The sequence below is a fragment of the Pinus tabuliformis genome, chromosome 7 (assembly GCF_031772625.1).
Source record: "Pinus tabuliformis cultivar Carrire ecotype Pingquan chromosome 7, CPIR1, whole genome shotgun sequence".
Taxonomy (NCBI): Eukaryota; Viridiplantae; Streptophyta; class Pinopsida; order Pinales; family Pinaceae; genus Pinus; species Pinus tabuliformis.
The window spans coordinates 1617287615-1617315355 of record NC_142293.1 but is presented as its reverse complement, the minus strand read 5'-3'; positions in this window follow the sequence as shown (position 1 = coordinate 1617315355).

The following is a 27741-nucleotide window of genomic DNA, read 5'->3' as shown; positions in this document are numbered from 1 at the left end:
CCATAGATTGGGTTGAACCAAATCTTTCTTTCAACCAATCACCCTCATGCCAAATTCCAAGCATGAATATGGGACTTACAATAAAACAATGAGGGCTTCCTCGGGATTTACAATAATCCACCAAGGTATTCCTAGGCCCAAGCCCTCGTTTATACAACCAGGGTTTACCACAATCTCGCCAAGGGATTCCTAGGGCCAAACAAGAAACATACACTACCAGGCTTTACCACAATCCCACCACATACTGTTTTAAGGGGATCACTAGGCCTATACAAGAAAGGATGCCTTTGGATTTCTCAACCTAAGCCATGAGGAATTTGTCTCTCTCCACCCTCTAGGCTTTACCATATATCTCACCATTCACAGGTCGAGGATTCCTAGGCTCAACAATGGCATACACAATTAGGCTTTGTTGGGATGGGGTCCCTTGGGTCAGTTTTGGGGTTAAGATAACCCAAGTTTTGATACAATTTTGTAATTAATGTAAAGTCTTTGCGATTTGTGGATGCAAAGCGCATAGAGGATTAGGAGTCAAAGGGGTTTAGCCCCTTGTTTTATGTAAATTTTGAGTCGGTTTTGAGATCCATAGAGTCTAAGGCATGTCTTAGATGTGATGAAAAGCAATGGGTCGATAAAAGAGAAATGATAGCAAAGAGAAGTGGGTCAGATAGGAGAAGAAAGGCTATGCAGCTGAGTCCGCAGAGGCCTAGGTAGAGTTTGCAGCTGAGTGCACGGACCCCTGTAGCTGAGTGCGCAGACCCCTGCAGCTAAGTGCGCAGGGTAGTTTTGAGTCTGTAATCCTAAATTCAAGATCAATAAAGGCAGTTTCTGAAGAATTATTGTGTATTTCTGTTTATTGTTGTTAATATTATATGTTGTCAATGAATGATGTGTTTTATGAAATACTGGTTAAATGTTGTGTGATTTTACTAAATAATTGTTAATGATGTACGAAAAGTATGTTTATGTATTTTCATGAAGACTTTGATGAATTATATGATGTGTACTAATAACTTAAGTAAATTTGCGTGAACCCTAATTTAGGACTGCTTTCTAATATGCGTAAGTAGATAGATTGACTATTAAGGGTCAGCAAAGGCTAATCGTAGACCTTCGCGAAGGTATAAAAGCTAGTTTGACAGAGATGCAATAGTGTGCCCTAAGGGTGTATTGATTTGCGCGAAGGTAAATCAGAGGCGTTGGAAGACATCACACTAGTCTTTGGATGGAGAAACTTGGTTCTAGCATCCCCCGATACTGCTTCAGGTGAGACTGCAACCTGCGCTACACGGGTTGTTTCCGAAATGGCCAGTAGTGTAGGAATTTATCGGTTCTCGCAACTAACTCCGAACCTGGGTCAGGACCCCCTAAGCCAATAGGCTTTATCGCAATCCCGCTTTCACTGGTCCATGGATTCCTAGGCCTTGTGTTTCCTCCTAAGACCACCCCACTTAGTTTCGAAATCATCTCGCAATCCAGCTCAACAACATGAAAGAACCTCATCACACCATGGCTATCCAAAAATTTCAAGGCAAGGCTGAAAACCATTGTCACACCTGACAAACCCCATGCCAATGACAACAAGATAACAAAATACACACATGCATGTATCATGCATTCCAAAAATAGCAAGGAAATCATACATGCAACTTGATACCTGCAAGTAATCCCGTTGTAGCCACTTGATCCTGCTTTTCCTAGCTTTATATTTGATTCCCTTTGCTTTCTTGTCCTTCCTTTCTCCAATACTAAAGTGCTCCAAGAATACTCTAAGTATATGAGAGTATGAGAGAGTGGAGAGAATAGAGAGAGAGAGCTCCAAAACTGAACTGAAAAAAGTTGTGAAATGATCCACAAAAGCCTTTTTATCATTGAGGCCTCTATTCTCTTCAATTTCCATTATTTTCCTTCATTTTCTTACTCACATGTAACCTATGACCTTTCACCTTCCTTTTCTCCTAATTTCCATTATTTTCGTAAATAAAATTCCAATTAATGCCTCTTACCTTTTCAAAGCTTTTGACATTGCCTTTGCCAATTTCCCCTTAGCCATATTAAACCAAATGAACACCCACACTAAGATGTTTTGCCTAACATTCAGCTTGGAATAAGTGTCCCATGACCTTGGTATTATTTTGTCTTTATTAACATTATTACATGGAATTTTTAACGCGGGGTTGTTACACTAGGGAAACCAGACTAGTGTCAGTGTCATAGTTTATTCAACTCTAACATACTTTGAGTTTAGATAATATTGGAAGCAAAAAACTAATATGCAATGGCTTCAAACGAGCTAGAATAACTACCAACTTAAAACTAGAAAAAATAAATATCAAGAGTAACACGAAAAAAAAGTGTATTGAGTACTTCATGGAGACTAGAAGATTCAAATTTCTCAAAGATGATTTGTTCCTTGTTGCTTTCTAGTTAACAACCTGGATCTAGAGGAATGCCTAGGCTTGACTCAAATTTCTCCATGTGTCAATCATGTCCTTGGGAAATAAGTTGAATTTCATATAGTGTGAGCAACATTTCCTCCCTTGCTATGTTTCATTCCACTAACACTCGTCCCATGAGCATATTGAGATGCCAATAGATATCAATGGTGTAACAACTCCTGGTTCATTTCATATGTAAATACAAAATAAGGCCACTAGTACAAAATGGTTAATTAGTTACTGCATATAAACAACTAGTTTTCAGTCGGTGACCAATAGTGGCTAATTTACAGTATCTTATAATGCGACCAACTTTTAGCCTTATTTAGCTTACACATTAATTGATTGTCTCAATTTTATCTCTAGTAATATATTTAGTCATAAATTTGGTCATTAATTTAGTCATCGATTTAGTCATTAATTATCATAATTAATGATCAAATACACAACAAAATATACTATTACATTATCACCCAAGAAAACTTATTAATGACCAAAATGTTGGTCGCATTATAAGATATTGTAAATTAGCTACTAATAGTCACATATATGCAAATTTTAATTATTGTTTGAAACCAATTCATGACCAAAGAAATATGACTAAATTTTGGTCGTGTTATAAGATACTATAAATTGGCTACTAATAGTTGTATATATGAAAATTTTAGTTCTCATTTGTAATCACTATTTTTTCATTTACACTAGTCATTTATCTTTTTTTGGCAGTTTCATATTCAGTTTATAAACGAATGATTTGGTAGTTTATATTCAGTTCATTTTCCTTTCATTAATAATCATTATAAATGACTAATTTAGTCATTGTATATTCATTTTATTTGTGTTCATAATTAATAAATATAAACTATCAATTTAGTAGTTTTAGATTGATTTTATGTGTTTATTATTAATCAACATAAATTAATTTGTATGCTTTAAGAAGAAAAAAAATGTCATACAATGTGCATGTTCGTCTAATAAGAAAACTCAGAGTTACATATGTTAATTACAATACTAAATAATATCAAGTACAACTATAAATTATTTGAACCACATAAATTATATTATATGAAATGTCAAGTATTATAATATGAGTTTCCAACTTAATATTGGTTGGACTACAATTTAAACATAAAATATCGTTTCATCACTTCAAAACATTATTATTGTGTTGCCAAGGAACATTATCATTGTGTTTCCAAGGCATTGCAAGCGAATTCACCAACTCTAAAGGCTTTACCATTAGTCTGTATGTGTGTGTCTCATGTGGGATATTAGCTTTAAGGGTATCACTAGACCGATTGTCTTCTCTCTCACTTTTTGCATTTGTCACTCCAATGTTATTGTTCTCCTCTTTCTTCAATCCCTGCTTCTTACCATCAATACTGAGTTCCTCCTCTGAAAATGAAAAAAAATACAACACAAAGTATAAGCTATAAAAGATGATGAACACTGAAATATAAGCTAAATTAGATTATAAAATATTTATATGACATATACCTCAACATCAGCAATGTCAATGCCATTTTCCCCTTGGAAAAGCAAGAAACTCAAACAAATTTTCTTCAGTTGGGCAATAGTGGCCACTATATGGTCAGATGACTTATATAAACAAAACAAATAAAATGTCACCATAGAAAAGAACACCTTAGGAACTTAGTATTTAACCTTCACGAAAAATCTTAGGCACAATCATGCCAACTAAGTTACATGCTAAAAAGCTAAGATTGTAGATAACTTGTAAAAACAAATAGAAAGAAAAAGACAACATATAGTAAATAATGTATGACATCTTGCTAGCAAATTGCATCATAGAAGAAAAAATTTCAATGAGGCAAGTACCATTTATTATAGAAATCATACATATTAAGCATTCAAAGTGAGGGAGCTGGTATCATGCTAGCACACTGCAGATTTCCCCTCTCTTTGTTGGTTTTCTAAACGAACGATATTAATTGCTAGCAAATAACTCCATAGGACTCGAGGACAATAGATCATGTGACCTTCTTGGACATTATGTCTTTCGTATAGAGGGTGTTGAACAAACTGAACTATCCCCTAGGATCAAACTCCATGTCTTGTCATAAATAGGGAACATAAATTTATGGTACGAAAATTGTTTAGAAAATGGACAATGACCGATATAAATTATATTCCATCCAATGATAAATAAGCCTAAAATTGGTTTTCTCCTCACTACTTCAGTGAATCGGCATATCTATCAAGTGCCTCTCCTCCTTCAACAATTATTTGGATGCCTCTAACCACTTTCTTCCCCTCCATTAGGAGGTCAATAAGGAGAAAATCAAAGCTGACATCAACTCACAATACAAGCTACTTTAATCTCCCCTTCCCAACCCTTGGAATGATAATAGTTTTAGAATCTTTTTTTATCACTAAAGGATGGTATTATAATCCAAATAAGAAATTTAAACAATAGTATAGCCTACACTGTCAAAGCAACATCACCAACTCTTTCATTGACGATGATGATTGTTAATGTCCACTAAGACCAACTTTACTTTATTGGATCTTTGGAAAAATGGTAAGGAATCGATTGGTTTGCTTTAGAACTTTATTTTTATATGCAATAAATTGAAGAGATGTTTGCCTATATTTCCATAGTTTTGATAAGTTAAAGAGGTTAGAAAATTTGTTATTATTGCACCATTTTGGGAAAAAAAGAAGAAGGTTGAACACTGTGGAGAGGTAAGCCATCCCACTAATGCTCTCACCCAAAAATGCTAAACTATGAAGTTCTAATGGAACCAGTACATTAATGCTGGTGTCAAATTTTCTCCTATTTCTGACTATACAAATGGTCCGTAGAACTTCAACACAGAAAGCACCAAAAAAAATTGCATGGACCATATAAAACATATACATATCCTCCAAAGTAACAATTTCCCATTTGAATGTCGAAAGTGATGACGCTAAAACACTATGCAAAAATTACATGGATGACATACCCTCAGATGACTCCAAAAAAGGTGCATGGTACTAACAGGGGCAACACTTAAAACAATAGATAGAGGACCAAAATTGCTCTAGTGAAGTGGCTTAGTTCTTTTGATTAAAGTTAAAAAATTTACCCTCCAAAAGTGTTCTTGTGCTTCTATGAATTCATCCCCCTCTTAAAAGTAGTTTAGACATGCTCTAATGAGCATCCTACTATTAGTGGCTGGTTGAAACATTTTGATGTGCTAAAAGTTGTATTTACTAGGCCTAAATCAAATTTAAAGGAAAAGCATTGGAAAAGATGCCTCGTTGTTAGTGCCAGATTTCTTGCCTCTAAAATTATTCTCCTTTCTTATGACTAACTGCATATCTACACTTAAATGGTTTGCATTATATATATGTTGGGACTCTTATTGTCCACCCTGAGTATACTTGGCATCATTGATATCAATAATCTCAAGGCCTCGGGGTCCAACTTACATAGTTCAAGGTAGGTTCTAAATAGCATCGAATTGACTCGCACTATAGCCACTGGTAGGAAACAAGATGTTAGCTTTGCCATCTACAATAAGTTGAGTCTAAGGAACATTTCATCTTCAAACTCCTCATCTTTAATGAAATCTGTGGGAGATACAACTGCCTATTCCATGAGTCAAGTCAACCCTATCAACATCAGATTTGCCTTTGTAAATCTAGGTGTTATTTTCCAGCATATTTCCATGGGCATCATTACAGGTGAGCTCAACATTAAATTTCACCATTTGGCATATGGAACTCCACTATATCTGCTAGTTGTGAATACAGACGAACATAACAAGGAAAGAGATATTTTATCTTCCTCCCTAACTATTTATCTTGGGGATCAAGAAACCCAATATGCAAGAAAAAACATAATTAAATATATTTAGTATCAAGAAGTTCCATTCCTTGAGAGGTCAAAATATTGTGTTTTTTTCTTTATATCAATTTTTTATTCCACAATGTATGAGTAAAAACCAAATCAGTGAAAGATTTCTTACCCTTGCTTTGCTTCAATGTCTCTACTGAAGTAAATATTGGGCTCACAATCCAGCACTAACGATGGAACCTGAAGTTGACATGTTTGCATTAGAAGTAGCCAATTAGCATCATAAAATATAGCAGCATTAGCATGCAAGTCGATTATAAATATAACAGATCAATATTTGGCTTACCTTCTGAATAATGGCATGTACATGCTCTGCGTACAAAAAACGTGTGATCTTTGATCTCAAGATGTAGAGACTTGTTAATATCAAGAGGTAATTGGCTCATAGACAATAACTCATGACTGCCACTTTGAGTAGGGAAGATCCAGTTCTCATTTTTTTCGTGCAAACCTCTCAAATAATCTAATGACACGTTAATTACTTGTGCCTCTTTCGTAACTGCAAACATCTATGGCATGTGTCTGGACTGGTCCTCAAGTAAATAAACCCACCAAGTACAAGCCCAGGTAAAATAGAAAAAACTGGATCAAACCTTGAATCATAGATGCTAAGCTCCATCCCATTCATCCACTTTGCCTCATGAATAACTCGCACAAACACCTAGTATATTCAAGACCAATAAATTTGTTTCTAACTTCTTGTTTCCAATGCTAAAATGTTAACAACTGCACTAAAAGTAGGCACTAGAACACAAAGTAGATATGAAGAAACAAAGAAAGTAATTAGACTAACTCTTAACAGGATAAATACACTACAACATCAATTTACTTGTAAATTAATTTATCTTTGACAATAATAAAATTAGACTTGAACAACATAGTGTATGAAAACTAAGACTCTCAAGTTACTACACTGCATAAATGTATGAGAGCCTATTGACCTTTCTACCAAAATGAACCTCAAAACACACCACCCAATCACTGAAAACACTTATTTCCATGAGTCATAGAGGCTTTAAGCCACCTGTAGACTCTCACTCTTGCATCACCCTCATTACAAAAACATAATTATGAAATGTGTAGGCATATTGTTGAGGTTCAACATAGAAAGCATCCAATATATTGAAATGATCAGGCCCAAATCTTGAAACTTAGAAATAAGCTCAGGAACCACCTCTAAAAGGTCACGTAACTCAAGTGTCTCTTTTGCAATCCTCTATAAAAATGTGGTTTTCCCAACACTAATATTACCTTCCTAAGGGGAGGATGTTGGGCACCCAATCTGTTAGGGTTATGGTCTAGAATGTGAACCGTCACAAGGATTCCAAGGAACATTGGAATTTGAATCAAATAGTCATGGACATTGTATTTATATAATTATCAACTTAATGAAAACAAATTTGCACATATTTATTCATTATGGTTTGCACAGTTCAACAATTGAAAATGGGTGAGATGTTATAGCCCTCTGACTTCTCAACTTCAAATGCATTACCTCCATTTTTCCTTCAAACTTGGAACTGGTCTTCTTCAGGTTCAACTTAATGTAGGTCCCTTTGGGATAGTTTCTCTTCTCAAATGCACCATCTCTTGATCACCATATACAAATAAAATAAATCTTTCGCAAGCATCTAGATTCTATGCTTTCCTGATATTTCATGCCATACTCCTATAATTTTTCTTGGATTTGTGCAAAGTTGCAAACCCCTCTGTAAAAACTGACATTACATCTCCCTGTCTTGTCTACTGCAAAATCAAGTTTGCAACTCTCTTTGGATTCCCCTAGTACATAATTGAAATGGAGAAAACCTTGTCAACATGTTAACAGAGTTGTTACATGAGCATTGTTTCTGCATAAAAACCTGATCCCAATGATTTGGCTTATCTTCAACAAGACATCTCAAAATATTTCCCCAAGTTTGGACTACAATTTACACATGAAATATTGTTTCATCACTTCAAAACATTATTATTGTGTTGCCAAGGAACATTATCATTGTGTTGCCAAGGCATTGCAAGCGAATTCACTAACTCTAAAGACTTTACCATTAATATGTATGTGTGTGTCTCATGTGGGATATTAGCTTTAAGGGTATCACTAGACCGATTGTCTTCTCTCTCACTTTTTGCATTTGTCGCTCCAGTGTTATTGCTCTCCTCTTTCTTCAATTCCTGCTTCTTACCATCAATACTGAGTTCCTCCTCTGAAAATGAAAGAAAATACAACACAGAGTATAAGATATAAAAGATGATGAACACTGAAATATAAACTAAATTAGATTATAAAATATTTATACGACATATACCTCAACATCAGCAATGTCAATGCCATTTTCCCCTTGGAAAAGCAAGAAACTCGAACAAATTTTCTTCAGTTGGGCGATAGTGGCCACTATATGGTCAGATGACCTATATAAACAAAACAAATAAAATGTCACCATAGAAAAGAACACCTTAGGAACTTAGTATTTAACCTTCACGAAAAAGCTTAGGCACAATAATGCCAACTAAGTTACATGCTAAAAAGCTAAGGTTGTAGATAACTTGTAAAAACAAATAGAAAGAAAAAGACAACATATAGTAAATAATGTATGACATCTTGTTAGCAAATTGCATCATAGAAGAAAAAAATTCAATGAGGCAAGTACCATCTATTATAGAAATCATACATATTAAGCATTCAAAGTGAGGGAGCTGGTATCATGCTAGCACACTGCAGATTTCCCCTCTCTTTGTTGGTTTTCTAAACGACCGATATTATGCCAGCAAATAACTCCATAGGACTCGAGGACAATAGATCATGCGACCTTCTTGGACATTATGTCTTTCGTATAAAAGGTGTTGAACAAACTTAACTATCCCCTAGGATCAAACTCCATGTCTTGTCATAAATAGGGAACATAAATTTATGGTACAAAACCTGTTTACAAAATGGACAGCGACCGATATAAATTATATTCCATCCAATGATAAATAAGCCTAAAATTGGTTTTCTCCCCACTGCTTCAACGAATCGGCATATCTATCAAGTGCCTCTCCTCCTTCAACAATTATTTGGATGCCTCTAACCACTTTCTTCCCCTCCATCAGGAGGTCAATAAGGAGAAAATCAAGGATGACATCAACTCACAATACAAGCTACTTAAATCTCCCCTTCCCAGCCCTTGGAATGATAATAGTTTTACAATATTTTTTATCACCGAAGGATGGTATTATAATCCAAATAAGAAATTAAAACAGTAGTATAGCCTACACTGTCAAAGCAACATCACCAACTCTTTCATTAATGATTATGATTGTTAATGTCCACTAAGACCAACTTTACTTTATTGGATCTTTGGAAAAATGGTAAGGAATTGATTGATTTTCTTTAGAACTTTATTTTTATATGCAATAAATTGAAGAGATGTTTTCCTATATTTCCATAGTTTTGATAAGTTAAAAAGGTTAGAAAATTTGTTATTATTGCACCATTTTGGGAAAAAAGAAGAAGAAGGGTGAACACTGTGGAGAGGTAAACCATCCCACTAACGCTCTCACCCAAAAATGCTTAACTACGAAGTTCTAATGGAACCAGTACATTAATGCTGGTGTCAAATTTGCTCCTATTTCTGACTATACAAATGGTCCATAGAACTTCAACACAGAAAGCACCAAAAAAATTTGCATGGACCATATAAAACATATACATATCCTCCAAACTAACAATTTCCCATTTGAATTTTGAAAGTGATGAGGCTAAAACACTATGCAAAAACTACATGGATGACATACCCTCAGATGGCTCCAAAAAAGGTGCATGGTACTAACAGCGGCAACACTTAAAACAATAGATAGAGGACCAAAATTGCTCTAGTGAAGTGGCTTAGTTCTTTTGATCAAAGTTAAAAAATTTACCCAAAAGTGTTCTTTTGCCTCTATGAATTCATCCCCCTCTTAAAAGTAGTTTAGACATGCTCTAATGAGAATCCTACTATTAGAAGCTAGTTGAAACATTTTGACATGCTAAAAGTTGTAGTTTCTAGGCCTAAATCAAAAGGAAAAGCATTGGAAAAGATGCCCCGTTGTCAGTACCAGGTTTCTTGCCTCTAAAATTATTCAATGCCTTTGTTTATTTATCAATCTAAGGATGATATATTGAACTAAATTGCAACTCTGCCTCCATATTTTCCACAATGTTCACTAAAAGACTTTAAAATCTTCTAACATATTGGGTTAGGAGGTGTCATGGTATCTAGAAGTCTTGCTCATATTTTAAGACTCAATACTTGGGTGGTTGGTGACCATTGGTCATTAGTAACATCGTACAACTACATCACACTAGAGTTAAAGACATGTGTTCTATGTTTTGTCATAAAATTGAAAACGTTGATCATGTAATGTGGAATTGTGAAGTTAACAACTCATTTCGAGCTTGGATTGTGTTGTTTTTTCTATTTCTTCCCTTCAACAGAAAGGGCTATGAGGATATATGGATGACGCAACAACTAAGTGGAATATGTGGGATGTGATCATATTGGAAATCATGTCTTTCTTATGGAGATGATGTTGCAGAGCAATGTTTCATAAGGAAAAATAATCAATTCAACCTGGATATGAAAATATTAATGCACATGTATATATTGATTTATTATGAAAAACATGATGATTTGAATACAGAACTAAAGGTATCACATATAACAAATTAAGTGAATCATTGAATTCCAGAGGACCCTCATCCAAGACCTTGCTTAGAAACTTCCTCTACTTCTCATCACCAGATGAAGCTTAACTTTACAATGGCCAAGTATTGATATATGTCATAGTATACATCCCAGGGCTTGCCACTTAATCAGATTAGGATATACTAATCATGCCCATGCATATGGCAATCCACTGTGTTGGTTAGTTGCGAATATATACAAACATAACATGGAAAAAGATCTATCTTCCCACCTAACTATTTATCTCAGGGATAAAGAAACCCAATATGTGAGAAAAAACCCTAATTAAATATGTTTATTATCAAGCAATTACATTCCTCAACAGGTCAAAATACTTCTTGTTTCTTTATATCAAATTTGTTATTCTACAATGTATTAGTAAACACCAAATCAGTAAAAGATTTCTTACCCTTACTTTGCTTCAATGTCTTTCCTCAAGTCAATATTGGGATCACAATCTAGCACTAACGTTGGAACCTGAAGTTGACATGTTCACATTAGAAGCAACCAATTAGCATCATAAAATACATAGCAGAATTAGCATGCAAGTTGATTATAAATATAACATATTAGTATTTGGCTTACCTTCTAAACACTGGCATGTACATGCTCTCCTTACAAAAGAAATGTGTGATCTATGATCTCATGATGTAGAGACCTATCAATATCAAGAGGTAATTGGCTCACAGACAACAACCCATGACTACCACATTGAGCAGGGAAGAGCCAGTTCTCATGCTTTTCATGCAAACCTCTCAAATAATCTAATGACACTATTTTCTTCTGCTCTCTTTCGTAACTGCAAATGTCTATGGCATGTGTCTAGACTGGCCCTCAAGTAAATAAATTCATCAAGAACAAGCCCAGGTAAAACAAAAACAACTGGATCAAATCATGAATCATAGATGCTAAGCTCCATCCCATTCATCCACTTTGCCTCATGAACAACGAGTCACACAAACACTTGGTATATTCAAGACCAATAAAGTTGTTTCTAACTTCTTGTTTCCAATGCTAAAATGTCAACAACTACACTAAAAGCAGGCATTAGAACATAAACTGGATATGCAAAAACAAAGAAATCAATTAGACTGATTCTTAATAGGATAGATAAACTACAACATTGATTTACTTGTAAATTTCTTTATCCATGACAGTAATAAATTAGACCTGAACAAAATAGAGTATGAAAACTAAGACTCTCAAGTTACTACACTACATAAATATATGAGAGCCTATTAACCTTTCTACCGAAATGAACCTCAAAACATACAATACCATCATTGAAAACATTTATTTCTATGAGTCGTAGAAGCTTTAAGCCACCTGCAGACTCTCGCTCTTGCATCACCCTCATTACAAAAACATAATTCTGAAATGTGTACCATTCAAGGTTTGGATGTGAGGCCTTGTAGGATTGCGGGAACCTGCGAGACTATGGGAACTGCGGGGTAGTTGGGATGCGGGACTGCGGGATTGCGGGGTCGCTGGGATGCGGGACTACGGGATCGTCGGGATGCAAGATACCGCCACGTGGAGGAGAGAGAAAGGGGCACCCCTAACTTGGTTTTTTTTTCGCATTTCCTTTGTTAAACTTTTTTGGTCCTCTCCTGGCGATTTCACACTATATCGCAAGATCGGCCCCCGCAAGTTTTGGATTTTGCTGTGACTGTGGGACTGTTGTGACACCGATTTGCGGGATGCCCTCATAGCCATTTTTTTGGTTTTCTGAGCTTTCCAAAAGAAATCTTCAACATGCCCTAACTTTTGATCCAGGAGTCCTTTTTTTGGACTTCTATATACCATTGGAAAGCTTTTTCTTAGCATTAGGCAATGGAGAGGGTCTGATTAAGCTCTAAGATCTTCTGTGGCCTAGGAAAGTGGCTCCAAAATTCACTGCTCTTGGGCAACTGTAACCAATTGAAACCCACAGTGCAGTGAGTGACAACACAACTGAATCCTCGGATGCCATAGCCAGACCTGTCACGACATAGATCTGATAGTTGTTGGAATCCATCCATGCCTCATCTCTAGTCGCTGCATACAATCAATATATATGCTCCATATATGATGAACTAATCTGATGCATGCTAAACTGCCTTGTGGCTGCCACTGCGTAGTACTGACGACCGTTGGAAACCACATGTGCTAAATAGCTACCCCTTGAATGCAGCCAATAGAAGGCTTTCTAATACTTGCAATCGACTAAATGTATGTGGATCCATCCTACTCCTACCAACCACCACCATCAAGTCTTCCATCCACCCTCTCGATAATGTGCCAATACAATGTTTGGAGCTCGGACACCCACTGGAAAACTGCCTCAATCATACACAGTATCCTTGCTCATGCAGGATCCTGACATTCCCTGTGGAAAGAGTGGCACATGTCTCCCATATGACCAACTCCCTAGGTATAGGCTCAATGATGAACGATATGCCACCCCTGCAGAAGATCACCTCATCTCCCAGCCTATGGCTTTCAACTCGCACACTAATCCTACTTCCCCACTGGAGAATATCTATCGTGTCCCTAAGGCACTAAATCTCATTGCGTCATCTCAGGAAAATCCCCCAAGTCCTGCTATCGACACTATGGGTCTGGATCAAACACAACAAGGCTTCCCTCAACCGCACGTGGTGCTAACAAGCTGAATATGTGTGAGTTATGATGGGTATGATCAAGAACCCGTATGGATGCTCCTGGCATATCCCGTGACCAATCCGCTCTCCCAACCTAGGTATGTCCACCCCAATGACATGCCTGACATCCTCGTCAAGGAATATCCCTGCTAGTGGCACTCCCTCAGTTAGCAGTGCAACCCCACACACTACTGCATATAACCATGTATCCTCGTGTCTCATGGCATACAACTACACCCAATCGGACATCTTTGTGCACCGTCGAACCTTGCTACATGTTGCTGCATCATCCTGGATCAACTGGTATCCCTCTTGTATCGATGTGTCTGTAACTCTGTGAGGGAATGCACTAAGATGTGAACCGTTCCTCCTACACCACGATAGAACCCTGCACACCACTGTGCACCACTGTACACCTTCATGCTCCTCTGCATATTGTTGTGCACAGTTGCATACCCCTATACACCCCTAGATATCAAGGTGTAAGACTGAGTCCATATGAAACATCTCACATCCTATTAGGGTCGCCATCACTACTACCACTTTGTCGATAATCCCTCCACAATGTGAGTTATATCTCCTCATCTGCCCAAACAAACTAAGCAGCCTAAATCCTCACATGTTAACAAGAATTATACTATTGTGCTTAGCCTCAGTAGCTCCTGCATCCCATGTGCCAATAAGAGAGCATTATCTCCATACAATGCCCTATCTGATAGCCTCCTGATGCCACCTCCTCCTACCAGCTCCTGCTAGAGTAAGCTAATCACCCTGTGATTCCACGCATAATCAATATGTCAAGACAACTCATGAAATATGTCTTCTCCCCTATCAAACCATCTAGTATCTAGTGCTGACCGAGGCTTTGATGGAGATCTGAAAACGTGTGCACCCAAACGTCGAATCCATCATGCAGCTACTACCATCACCTACCAGATCTATGATGTGATGGGAAATCCCACCTGGATCCCAACAACAGTCTGGACCTTGAGTCCCTCTGGTAATCCTTGACCTCTACTGAAATGTGGCCATGGATGTATCCAACTTTCTAGCCTGCTCCATCAAGTACCATCTCAATACCTCTTTTCATCCAGTCCCAAAGGAGGGGATCGAATGTATAATCTCCTATGAAAGGAACAAGCCCTCCAAGCTGATACGGTGTCATACTTAGCTCAGGTCACTCAGTCCTGCTAACCTAGCCATCCCCTAGGGTATGTCTAGACAACGCTGCCTCCCTCAACCCAATGTGTAAGGGTGGGATAATAACGTTGTAGATCCCACCAGTGTGCCTCTGAAGCGAACTATGTTGGAATCCCAATGTGTGGTATCTATGTTGCCCCTCATCAATGGTTAACCTAAAGGATGGTTGCACATCCTTCTCCATCATGGAGTCAACACAAGCCTCTGACTTCTCCTCCATAAACAACCCAACACACGAGACATGTTCACCAGTTAGTTGTAGGTGACTGTCGTCTGACAAATCTGTCACAGATTTGGATGCCTTTGTACCTATTGGCTACTCATCAATAGTGGAGATGTCTCCTGACACCTCATCAACTTGTGGTGCACTACTATCACTGAGAACTCGGTCACAACCCAAGATACCTCAACAACAAATGGCATCTCATTAACGAGTGTATGATCAATTGTCTCCTTGCCAACCATGGCCCATTGAACTACTCTCTCATCCTCTTCCTTAATCCTCCTCATCATCCCTGCATAATTCTACTAAATCCCCACTAATTTGTGCATGCCTCTTAGTTTCATAACTCCCAAAAAGAGAGGGATGCCTGAATGCCATTACCCAATAATTGTTATTCCCTCCAATTTGCTTCCAATAACTCCACACCAGTTGCAATCATGTCTTGCCATCTTGATGCGATACCCATAATTTTGGGCATAGTGGATTTGTTGTATAATTAAGAATTTCCTTGATTCCCAATTGCAGAATGAATCAATTGCTCCCCCACATCAATCATCATTTGTCGCATCCTAATCACCCCATTCAAGGATACTTCCATCTTTTTTATTGTAATCTTTCTTTGGATCCCATGATTTCTTAGCTTTTTATTCTGGTATTGTCATAGAATGAAGGGTTTCCCACAGGTTGAGCCAAGATTATGGCTCTGATACCACTATAATATTCCTAATTGGAATTTAACAGCTAATACCAAGTAATGGACTAGGAACAATAAATAAACTGGAACTCATACACAATAATTAAAACTCCAAAATGTTGAGCAACACAAACTGAGGCATCTTATTTAATTTTATGACAAAAGAGCACATAAAATGAGCTGAAGTTTTGGAACCCAGGTTTGCTATGCAAACCCCATGTAGTACAACTCTAATCTGGAGGAAATATTGGCCCAAACTGGTACTGTGCACTACCTAGAAAATTACTGCTACTGTTGCTGGAATGGAACTGAAGATTTTGCCTTGAAGAATACTTAGATCACCCTAAAATTGCAGCCACGAATTCCCCTCCAAAACAACAAAACTACCCAAAAATGGTTTGGCCCAACTCCAAGCCAAAACTAAGCCCACCAAGTGATGCAGATTCCCTAGTTAACTAGCAATTTGCCCTGCTATAAGAATGAGAATTTTAGGCCTGAATATTGCCCAAAAATTATATAAAATTAGCCAAAGACTCCTCTCAATAAACCCATAAAAACCCAGAAAGGGTTTGGGCTAAATCCAACGTGCCTCGGTGACCCCAAGAAATGTGTATGGTTCTAACTAGTTGGAAAAATGCCTTGTAGAAAGAATCATGTTGTAGAAGGCCAATCAATTACTGGAAAAATCTCCTCCAAGCCTCTTTATTTCTCCTTAGCCCAAACTCCCCAAATCTCCTTGTCAAAATGTATGCACAATAGTTGTTAAAAAACCACTGAAATAGATAAATTTGACCCTCCAAAATGCAGCACTCTCGGCCCTACAAATAACCAAGGAAAAAATCACCCTTCCTATGGATAAATCTATGCAAATTCTCATGTCAAAACTCTACTCTTTGCTAGCTTCTCTCATCCCCTTCGAATTTCCTTATGCGCCCTAAGAAAAACGCGCTCCAGATGGAAATGGTTTGCAATGTAGCTCCTAGTGAAGCCCTGAGATGGACTCCTTCTTACTCCCCTAGGGTGACACTCGAAGTTCACTGAAGGTAGAGGTGGAATTCTCGCTCAGAAATTCCTTGTGTTGAACAACACGGTTGTCTTGGCTAAGCAGCTCAAGAGAACTAATGTTGAAATTGTAAAATGACCAAAGATAATCCACAAAATGAGTCCATCCTCCTTTTATAATTTCTCCTCATGCCTCTAGACTCCTTTTTTTAATATTATTTTATTGGTGGGGGCCATTTTCCACTAAGTCACTTTGCTACCATTTAGTAAAATAATAATTTGCCACTATTCTTGGACAAAATAATACTAGCCACATTTCTCCAATAATATTTGCCCCTTTTTAATTAATATTACTAAAATTGGGCAAAACTCCTTAGTCACTCTCATGCTTACAAAATTGGGGATATTACAAATTGTAGAGTAATGAGGTTCCATCTTCTCATTGTTAATATCACTATTGGGCTCTGCATCGCACTCTGAAATCTTGACAGATCTTCTTAGTTCTTCGATGCCTACCTTCTCTAAAGTGTTGGCATTTTGTTTCTCTGTGTAGTGCATGCTCTTAGCCTTTTTAGTGACTTGGATTTGGAGCGACCAACATTAGCCATGATAGATTAAATGAACTCAGAAGAAGGAAAAAGGTGCCAAAGAACAAGTAACATCTCTAGGGATATTTGACCTCTTTGGGGATCTTAGTCACGATTGGTGTGGTTTACATGACCATAATGGGTTTTTGGGAAATTTACTATTTTGAAGGGAGGAGAAAAGAGGGTCTTGGCCCTAAATAAAGTTAAGTTTCTAAAGTTTAAATAACATGAAGTAACCCTCAAACAACCACATAGATACTCTCTAAGAGATATTCATATTTCAACTTGGATATGGGAGTCATGGCATGATATTCTACATAAAGAGCCACAAAAATTGTTAGTATGTATGGTTTCTAATTATAATGTGTGCACATTCTAAGAATGTGAATGCACTATTAGTATTTGTGCACATTTTTGTAATGCATGTATTTGTAGAATTATTTATTGAATAACGTGGATTTAGAGTAATCTAAATTTATCTTAATTGACCAAGTTTAAATCAACATACTTTGAATTCACATTAATAAAATCATTGTCTCTATCATTCTAGTGCAATAATCAACCATGTTATGTAACAACACCACAAAAAGTCCACAATAAATAGTCTATCGTCTCTCTAAGATGTGGGGAACAAATTCCTATTAACCCTTAAAACCCTTCTATATCAGTTTCAAACTCTCTTTCTTGTCCCTCCTTCCAACGAGAGTATAAAACTATTATATATCGGAAACTTATACGATATTGTATAAAATTGTTATAATTTCCGCATTATAAATGGATTCATTGACCCCTTTGAGGGGGTCGTTGAATCTATTTACTTAAATTTTAACATTGCAAATGGATTTAGAGACCCCGTGAAAGGGGTCTCTAAATTTAAAAATTGTAGAATCTATCTGCAATGTTAAAATTTAGTGAAATGTAACACTTCAATATCAAAATTGCAATTTTCCATTTCCAGAGTGACACAATTAAAAATGACTAGCATAAATGACTAATTCATATACTTGTTGTACTTGTTAGTTGGTCATATTTTTATTCTTGAACTATAGTAGTCATTTATGTTAATCATTTTTTATTTTGTCACTTATCATCTAGTCACATATTTTATTTCTAGACTAAATTAGTCATTTAAGTTAGTTGCTTTTAGTTAGGTCACTTATTATCTAGTCATGTATTTTATCCCTGGACTAAATTAGTCATTTAAGTTAGTCGTTTTTAGTTGGGTCACTTAAAATTGCTCAAATTTAGTAGTAATTCACTTGAAATAATTGTGGTGACTAACTTTTTTAGTCGCGTAGTCACTAATCTCTCATTTTGTACTAGTGGACCAAGGTCATGGGACACATATTCCAAGTTGAATGTTGGGTAAACCATAGTGATGGGTATCACTCGTGATTAATAAATGGCTATGGAAATAGGCAAAGACAAAAATGCATTAATTGATATTTATTTAAGAAAATAAAGGAAAATATGAGAAAACGGAGATGAAGGGTCACAAATTTTCATGAGGAGAAAATTGAAGAGAAAATAGAGGAAAGTGAAGAAAATAGAGGCATCAATAATAAAAAGGCATTAGAGGATTATTTGATGGCTTTTTCCAATTTTGGCTTTGGCTCTCTCAATTCATTCACTCTCTCTTACACTCTAGTACACTTAGAGTATTCTTGGAGCATGTTTGGAGCACGCTAGTATTCACTTAGATTAGAGAAAGAAGGCAAAGGAAGCAACGAAGCACAATGAGAAAGCGGGATCAACAACTGCAACTGGATTGCTTGCAGGTAATAGGTTGCATGTATAATATCCTTGTTGATTTTTGGATGCATTGTATATGCATGTGATTATTTGGTTATGTGTTGTTATTGACATGGAGGATTGTTTAGATTGACAATGATTTGAACCCTGCCTTGCCATTTCCTAGATAGTCATGGTGTTATGGGTTTTTTCCACTTGCTTGTTTTTTTTAGTGGCTCTTAGTTTTTCCCTATGTCTGTGGGTTGGAACAAATGCTTTGGAGCCCTGGATAACTTGAGTTGAGTTACTAGTCCTCGAGCCTAGGTTGGGACAAATTCTTTGGAACCCTTGGTGGGTTGAGTTACTAGTCCCTAAATTTGGGTTAGGAAAGATCTATGGAGCCCTTCGACAAATGTGGGTTGAGTTATTAGTTCGTGGAACCTTGGAAAACTTGGGTAGAGTGTTAGTGATGTTCGGTTGTGGAGGTGGAATCACTGTGGTTAAGGGTTGGGGTGGTTTGGTCTCTAGAAGACCTAGTTTGGTTTTGTTTTGGTTTATTCCATGAGATCCCACATTCATGCTTCGAATATGGCGTGGGGGTGATTGGATGAAAGAGATATTTGGTTCAGCCAAATCTATGGTCGAGTGGTATGTGTAGGTTAACATGAGGTATTTTCCTATTGTGGTTTATGAGAACTTGTGTTGGATATGATGTTGATGTTTACGGCTGGTTTGCCATGGTTTATATGTTGGTTATTAGTTGGTTACATGTTGGTTAGATGATGTATACCTTCTATGGCTCTTGTCATGTTTTGATAAATTAATGAATAGCTAATGAATGAATAAACTAATAAGTGTTATTGCAATTATGTGGAGAGGGCATAGAGCCTTCTTCATGATTCTTTGGTGATCTTATTGAATTAGTGAACAAATATGTATTTATAACCTATAGGTACTATGTACACAAAGTATTTGCATAAATAAGTAATTTGGACCTACAACTTCCTGGGGTCATAAGTTTGGCATATGATCTCCATTTGACTATCATAATACCTTGTTTTGAATATCTCCATGAGGAGTTGAGCAAAATGTGAAAAAAAAAAATTAAACACTTTTTGAGTGTCTTCGTTCCCTAAAAACATTGTTTAGGCTCTCAAAATGGCCTCGGAAGTTTATGACCCAAAAAACTGCCAAAAATAAGAAGTTGTGTTAAATTTAAGGAGACTAAACTTAAAGGTAATAGAGTTGGGTCAAGTTAGGATTATAATAGTGTGACTATGTGTCACTGGGTGTTTGCAGTCAGTTCTAGACATGTGGGCCCATTTTCCATAAGTGCATCTTGCATAGTAACTTTCATCTCATGTTTACCCTGGTGAGCAGGTCAAAGTGGGTAAATGTGGGGTGGGGTGTTAGAAATGGCATGCATGTAGTGATTGATTCTTTTGCGGGTGTGCCCCACATTTGGAATCCAGTAAACAAACTCTCTAGAAACTTTTATATCTAACAAGCAACCTCTTTCTCCGTTGATCTCTTGTTCAACGTAGTCAATTTCTTCCTAAATCTGCACTAACGTGTTTTCCTTATACTTGTTGGTTGCGGTCGCTGCTTTCTCTTGGGCCCGAGATCTTCCCATTTCCCTGTAGTAGATTTCCCCCCTTTACACTTTGGCTCTTATTGTGGTATAATGATGGGTAAATTGATACCCAACTCAAAGGTTCCAAGAGAAAGGAGAAAAACATAAGCAAGAAGGAGGAGGGGCAAAGAAAAATCTAGAGCACAATCTATATATGTCCAGTTAGATTAGAGTTTCCCTATATTCAAAAAGTAGAGAAGCATTGAGGGTCTCAGAGTGAAAACTATGGAAGAAAGGGCATGAGAGGGTGAGGTATCAGGGCAAGAGAAGGAGTGGGACAACGAGGAGGAAACTATGAAAGGGAGAGGCAAAACAAGCAAAGAAAACTATAAGTAGCAATGAAACTTGAAAAATTCAACATAGAAACAACTAGATGTGGAACCTATCAGCATCCAGTTCTTAACTTCATAGTTAAGCCCTTTTATTTGAACCTTGATAGTTTCAAGTGAAATATTGCCTCCATGAATGCTCATTTGTATCATTTGATGCCTAGATGGGAAAGGTAAGTGTTTCCCAACTTGGGTAGAACTCATTTTTGCACTGCTCTTTCACGCTTGTGCATGCAAAGTGAAAATGATGTGCTTCACAACAATTCTCAATGGTGCAGATGCAAGACATATCCCACATCTTCCTGACACCATTCATTGTGGAGTTAATGAATGACCGCCTAGTCATTAAGAGCCACCTTGACTATTAAACCTCTCATGGGTTGAGCTAAGTCCAACCATAATTGTGAGGTGACTAGAGTATTAACATAAGATAGAGGGCATTCTGCCATGCTCGCCAACTATATTGCTTGGTTGGATAGTGGTCATGTGCCCCCTCAACCTTCTCGTCCATACCACCCCATATTGGGGTAATAATTAATTTAAGGACATGGGGGTGGGATTTGATCCACTTATGTGTGCATGAGTCACGAGATCGATGAATATATAATATTAGTACTTGCTAGGAGAGAATCAACCTTGCCATTTAAAAAGCCTTTCCCACACGTGCTTGTCTTATTGACAACCACCAATAAAGACGGGGAAGCAACCTTGCCATTGGAAAAGGCTTCCTCACACGTTTAATGTTTTACACAGTGGGAGCTTGTGGCATGAGACTAAGGAGAAAATCTTGATACTTATGATAAAATAACTCGATTACTTAGGTGAGAGAGAAAAATCAAGTGGTGAAATTGAATATGAAGCCTAACTTCTCAATATAAATGGTTTATTGGAGAAAATGTAGTTCAATGACTATTTTGACTCTTATTTTGAATTCATTTATAACCAACACATAAAACCCTCATATGAAGGCTCTACTTTATGCCCCTGTGCCAAAAAATGTGAAATAACCTAAGTTATATCTAAAATCCTTTAAAAGAAATAATCCTGGCATCTAAGCATTCACACAATCTACAAAATTTTGAGATTATTAAATGAAAACTTATAAATTTAAAACCCTTATAGACAATCGAACACAAACAATTGATTGGTATTACCTTATTAAACATGCATATTGATGGAATGTGTAAGATTTTTACTTCTATATTACTTGACTTTATTTTGCAAAGGAAAGAATGCCCACTTCTTCTCAATTAATTAGAAAAATGGGAGGCCGGTATTTCAACACATCAACACCATGAAAACAATTAGAATTTGCAAATTAGCTATCTAAAAGTGTGCCCATAAAAGATAAAACATCTATTAAAAAATACCAAACAATACCAAAAATGTAAAACTACACACAAAACTAAACAAAAACCATGCCCTTGTTTTCCACAATGAGCATTCACAAGAAGTAGTCAATGGCTTATTAGAAATCATAACATAGCTACCTACTTGGGAATTTTTACTAGGAAGGAAACCCTAAATGACCTCAACTTTACTTGGTCACCCCACATAGGTAAGATATTTGATATAAGAAGGATAAAGGATTCTTGCGAGGTGATCTTACTATAAAAAAATAACATGGCTAGGGAACAACTATCAATGTTGATTTAGAAGAAGTTGGTGAAGAAAATAAATAAAACGATGGATTCTCAAACACTAAATGGTAGTGAGAATGCTAGTCATTCAAATATCTTAGATATTTAATTATTGAAAACCTGACCAACAATGAATCCTAACACATTCACTTTCAAAAAATGAATTTAGCCAATTTTTAACTCCACATTAAAATAGTAAAAAAGAAAAAATTGAAAAAATTGCAACTGCGCTATGTTGATTTAGATCTTGATCCTGGTTCTGATTAGCTCTTGAGACCTCTATGGGGGTGGGACAACCCCCTCCTCCTTCGTCAAATCTAGAAGCCCACGCCTTCATGACTCTCATATCCTCTCTTGGGTTGGCATGTAAATGCCTAGGAGTTTCCATATTTGTCAAGCACCTGGATTCAATCCCTAAAATAGACCTACCTCCGACCATTCCCTACAAAGTAGCTCTCTCTCTTCCTGAGCAAGGACTAGTTGGACAATTCACCAGACTCTGGCCTTCCCTAAAAGTGGTGCAAAAATGGATTGAACGCAACTAGTCTCCAAAAATCCAAGGGAAATTCTCAACCTGCTTTTGTGGAAGAGGATACTACACCCTCTATTCTTAATCCAAGGAAGACCATGATCTAGTATTCAGGAATGGACTGTATTTCATGCACTCGCAAGGAATCTATCTAAATAGATGGACTCCAGACTGACCCTAAACTCGATATCCCTAGTGCAGTCCCAGTCTAGGTTCATCTCCCAGTAGTCCTCTCCATTATTAGGGAGATGAAGCAGTAAAAACCATAGGGAATGAAATCATAAAATATATTGATCGAAGTGAACCAATGGAGAATATACATGCATGCACAAGGATATGCATAGAATTTTATCCAGCTAGAGGACTCCCTGATGTAGTGAAGATCAAACTAGACAGTTGGATGCATATTCAACAACTCGATTACGAACAACTTCCCTTCAAATGCAAGGTATGTCACGAATATGGACATTTTGCTAATAGATGCCCAAATAAAATAGTAAATGAATCTCCGAAGGCCAAAATGAACAACGGGAAAACATCAACGCAAAAATAATAATCCCAGTAGAGCCACTAAACAACCTCAGTGCTCTCACTTTGGATCATCTTCCTCTGTCCCCTCCTCTTCTAATGCCATCCCCTTGCCTCGATCTGGAACCTCTTTTCCTATTTCCTCTAATTCTTTTGGATCCTTAGCTAACCTCCCCTTTGATCCAAACCCTGATAGATCATCCCTATTTACACCTCCCCTTTGGTTGATCCTCCTATTGATCACTATTTAGGCCTCGCTGACTCCCCTTCCCCTCTCCTTGAACCCCTCCTTGATTCCTTGAACTCCTCAGTTCCATAATAACTAGAACCAAAGTTAAAGAATCCTCAACTCCACTAGGAGCTCTTCAAACGAAAACTTGAAGAAGGACCAACAAAGAAGTTTGAGATGAAGCAACTCAAAAATATATGACAATGGGCATTCAACAACCAGTGGACCCATATCTAGGTAAAGGGCCATCATCGAAGGAGACACAAACCCAAGTAGGAAGAGGCAAGGGCTCTACCACCCCTCCCATATCTAGGTAAAGGGCCACATCGAAGGAGACACAAACCCAAGTAGGAAGAGGCAAGGCCTCTACCACCCCTTCACAAGGTAAATAATGAATCTTGTCTCCTGGAACTTCAGAGCCCTCAGGCACGTCTAAAAAAGAAATGCAATAAAAGACCTGATAAAATTAGGGAACCCTGTGGTCCTATTAATCAAGGAGACCAAATTAAGTGAACACGAGATGTCATCCATAGTCAATCATTCAACATGAATTTTAAAGAGGTGACAATCAACGTAAGAGGGGCACTAGGAGAAATATGCACCATATGGGATCAAACAATTATGGACATCGAAAGAGTCCACAAAGAACAACATTGGATAAATATTGATCTTTACATCAAAGCAAGTAGGAAAAACTTCTTAGTTTATAACATTTGTTCATTATAACAATATATTAGGTGGCGACTTCAACCTTGTCATGAGTGTCGAAGAAAAAAGAGGTGGTCTTTTTCTTCCATGGCCTAATAGAGACAAGCTAGAAGCAATCATGATTAAGCACATCCTTCTGGATGTGAAACCAAAAAATGGAAAATACGCCTGGAACAATCAGTGAACAGGAATAGGCAACATAAAAGAAAAGGTTGGATTGATTTATAATTCATATGAACCTCAATCCAAGTGTAGTAGCAACATCTTCCAGAATCCTTTCAACAGTGGTATCTGGTCACAAACCTATCAACTTAATCCTAGACGAAAGCATCAATTTAAGCTCACTTCCATTTCAATATAACCCCCTTTGGTCCTCCAATAAAGAAGTCAAACAATTGATTAAGCAAACTTGACACTCTAGAATAGATGGCTCCCCTAGCTACATTTGGGAGACAAAGCTAAAGCATGTTAAAGCAGCTTTAAAGGTCTGGGAAAAAATGAGCTACAGAGAGCTAAACCAAGAGAAGATTGAACTACAAAAGGAACTGGAAGAAGTGCATAAAAAATGGAAAATGAAGAGGAGAAAACAAAGCTCCAAGAAAAAGAAAAAGAATTATATTGGAAGCCATACTAAATCAACAGAAAAGAAGAAGGGGACTAGAGAATCAAATCTAGAAGTTTATGGATATAAGTAGATGAAAAGAACACCACCTTATTTCACAATCAAACAAAAGCTAAAAAGAATAAAAGTCAAGTAGATTCAAAATATGGAGAAGGGGATGTTCTCATAAAAGGGCCAGGAGTAGTCAAAGAGGAAGCACAACTACACTTCAATAAACTTCTGACAACAGATCCTAAACCGACCAACTTTGAGGAAATTCTTTGGCCAATTCCAAAAATGGTAACATAAGATATCAATGTAGAATCAATAAATCCAGTGGCTAAAAAAGAATTGGAGAAGGCAATATGGAGTTTGCATCCTAACAAAGCACCTGGTCCAAATGGATTTACCATTGCCTTCTACCAATATTACTAGGAACTCATAAAAAAAGACCTTCTCAAGATGATCCACTGGGCTTAATAGAAACACAAAATTGGGGGCAACACTAATTCAACATTTCTTTCTATGATTCCCAAAGAAACCATACCCTCCTTCAACATATTTCGACCCATATCCCTGTACAATTCCTCTTACAAAATTCTAAACAAATTCTTATGAACCATCGTAAGAATCTTCTCCCTCATTTATTCTCTAAAAACCAAGGTGGCTTCATTCGGAAAAGAAAGATCGTGGTCAAGATTCCCATGGTGCAGGAAACAATTCACTCAAGTATCTCATGAGAAGAACAAGGATTCATTCTCTAGCTCAACATGGCAAATGCCTTTGATAGAGTAAGGCATTCCTTCCTCTTTGTTCTTCTAAATTTTTTTGTCTTTGCTAATGATTTTATATATATATTATTGTAGCTCGTATTCACATGCCATGGATAACTACCCTTGTAAATGGAAGACCAATATGCTCCAGAGCTCAAGGGGAATAAGGCAAAGGTGCCTCTTTTCACCCTTCCTACATATCATTACGATAGAAGCTCTCACTAGAAAGTTCGAGCATGATAGACAAAGAGGGTTGATCATTGGCATTCACTATAGCAGAGGAGTTAAAAATTTAAACCATTCCCAATTTGCTAATGTTACATTACTCATAAGAGTTGCATCCCCTACAATGGCTAGAAGAATCAAGCACAATCTAGACCTATTTCTTGAAGTGTTGGGAGGATTTCTCAATCAACTCAAAAGAAATATATATGGTTGAACACTCCTTCAAGAACTCTCAAGTGAATCTCTCAAATTTTTGAAATCCCTTTCAAATCTGAGTGGACCCACTTCAAGTATTTAGGAATGCCAATATTCAAGCAAAATATGAAGGTTGAGATATGGACAGAGATCATAAACAAGATGAAGAAAAACAACATTATTGGGGAACACAATGGTTAAATTTAGCAAGTCAGGTCATTCTAATTAAATTTATTTTAATTTATCTCCCCATATATCAATATGTGGTTTTGCAAGCCCCAACCAACATCCAAAAATAGATAGAACTCCTTCTAAAAAAAAATTATGGCAAGGAGGCAAGACTAACACAAAAAAATTCAACCTCCTTAATTGGAAGAAGGTCATAACCCCGCATGAAATAGGGAAGATTGGCATAAAACAACCAAAACTCATGAATATATCCATGGGAGCAAAGGTCCTATGGAGACTAATCTTAGAAGTTTCAGTATGGTGGAAAAATGTCTTAGAAGGAAAATACTTGAACACCGCTCATCAACATCTCGTTTAGTCCCAAATTCCCCCCAGATCCTACTCTTCAATTTGGAAATTGTGAAAAAAGACCCTCGCTCTCATCAAATTCCACACCTACGAAATCCTTGGGAGTGGACATTAGATAAGTCTTTGGGAAGAAAATATTCTAAGCAGGCCAAGCCTGTCCACCATCCCAGATATTTAACAATTCAGAAAGTGGTGTGTTGAAAGAGGCATTAAAATGTTGGTCCAAATCTCATCTTGGGATCAAAATGAATAAGTTTGGAGGGCCTAGAATCCACTGCCTTCCCTATTAGGGATTACACACCAATGTATCTCTCTCTTCAAACATATAAAAGGCATTTCCCCTATCCAAATCGCTCAAAAGGATGGATTTAAGTGGAATTTGACAGGAAAGGAATACATAGTTAGAGTGGTTACATTGTTCTTCAAGAAGAGAAGGAACAACAACCCATTTGGCCATTTTGGGAAATAGTTTGAAAATCAAAAAGCCTGCCTAAGATCAAGCTTTTCACTTGGAATCCTCTCAGAGGAAAGATTCTGACAACCAATAACCTTAGGAAGTGAAATATTCAGTGTCCCTCAAGGTGCCCTCTCCACATGAATTTTGAAGAGACGATCCAACACTTGTTCCTTTCCTGCCCCTTTTCCCAAATGTGTTGGAAATTACTGCTCCAACCCCTTCTTGCACATCCAAACTTTGATATGAGTCTGGTAGACTTCTTTGCACATTCGAAT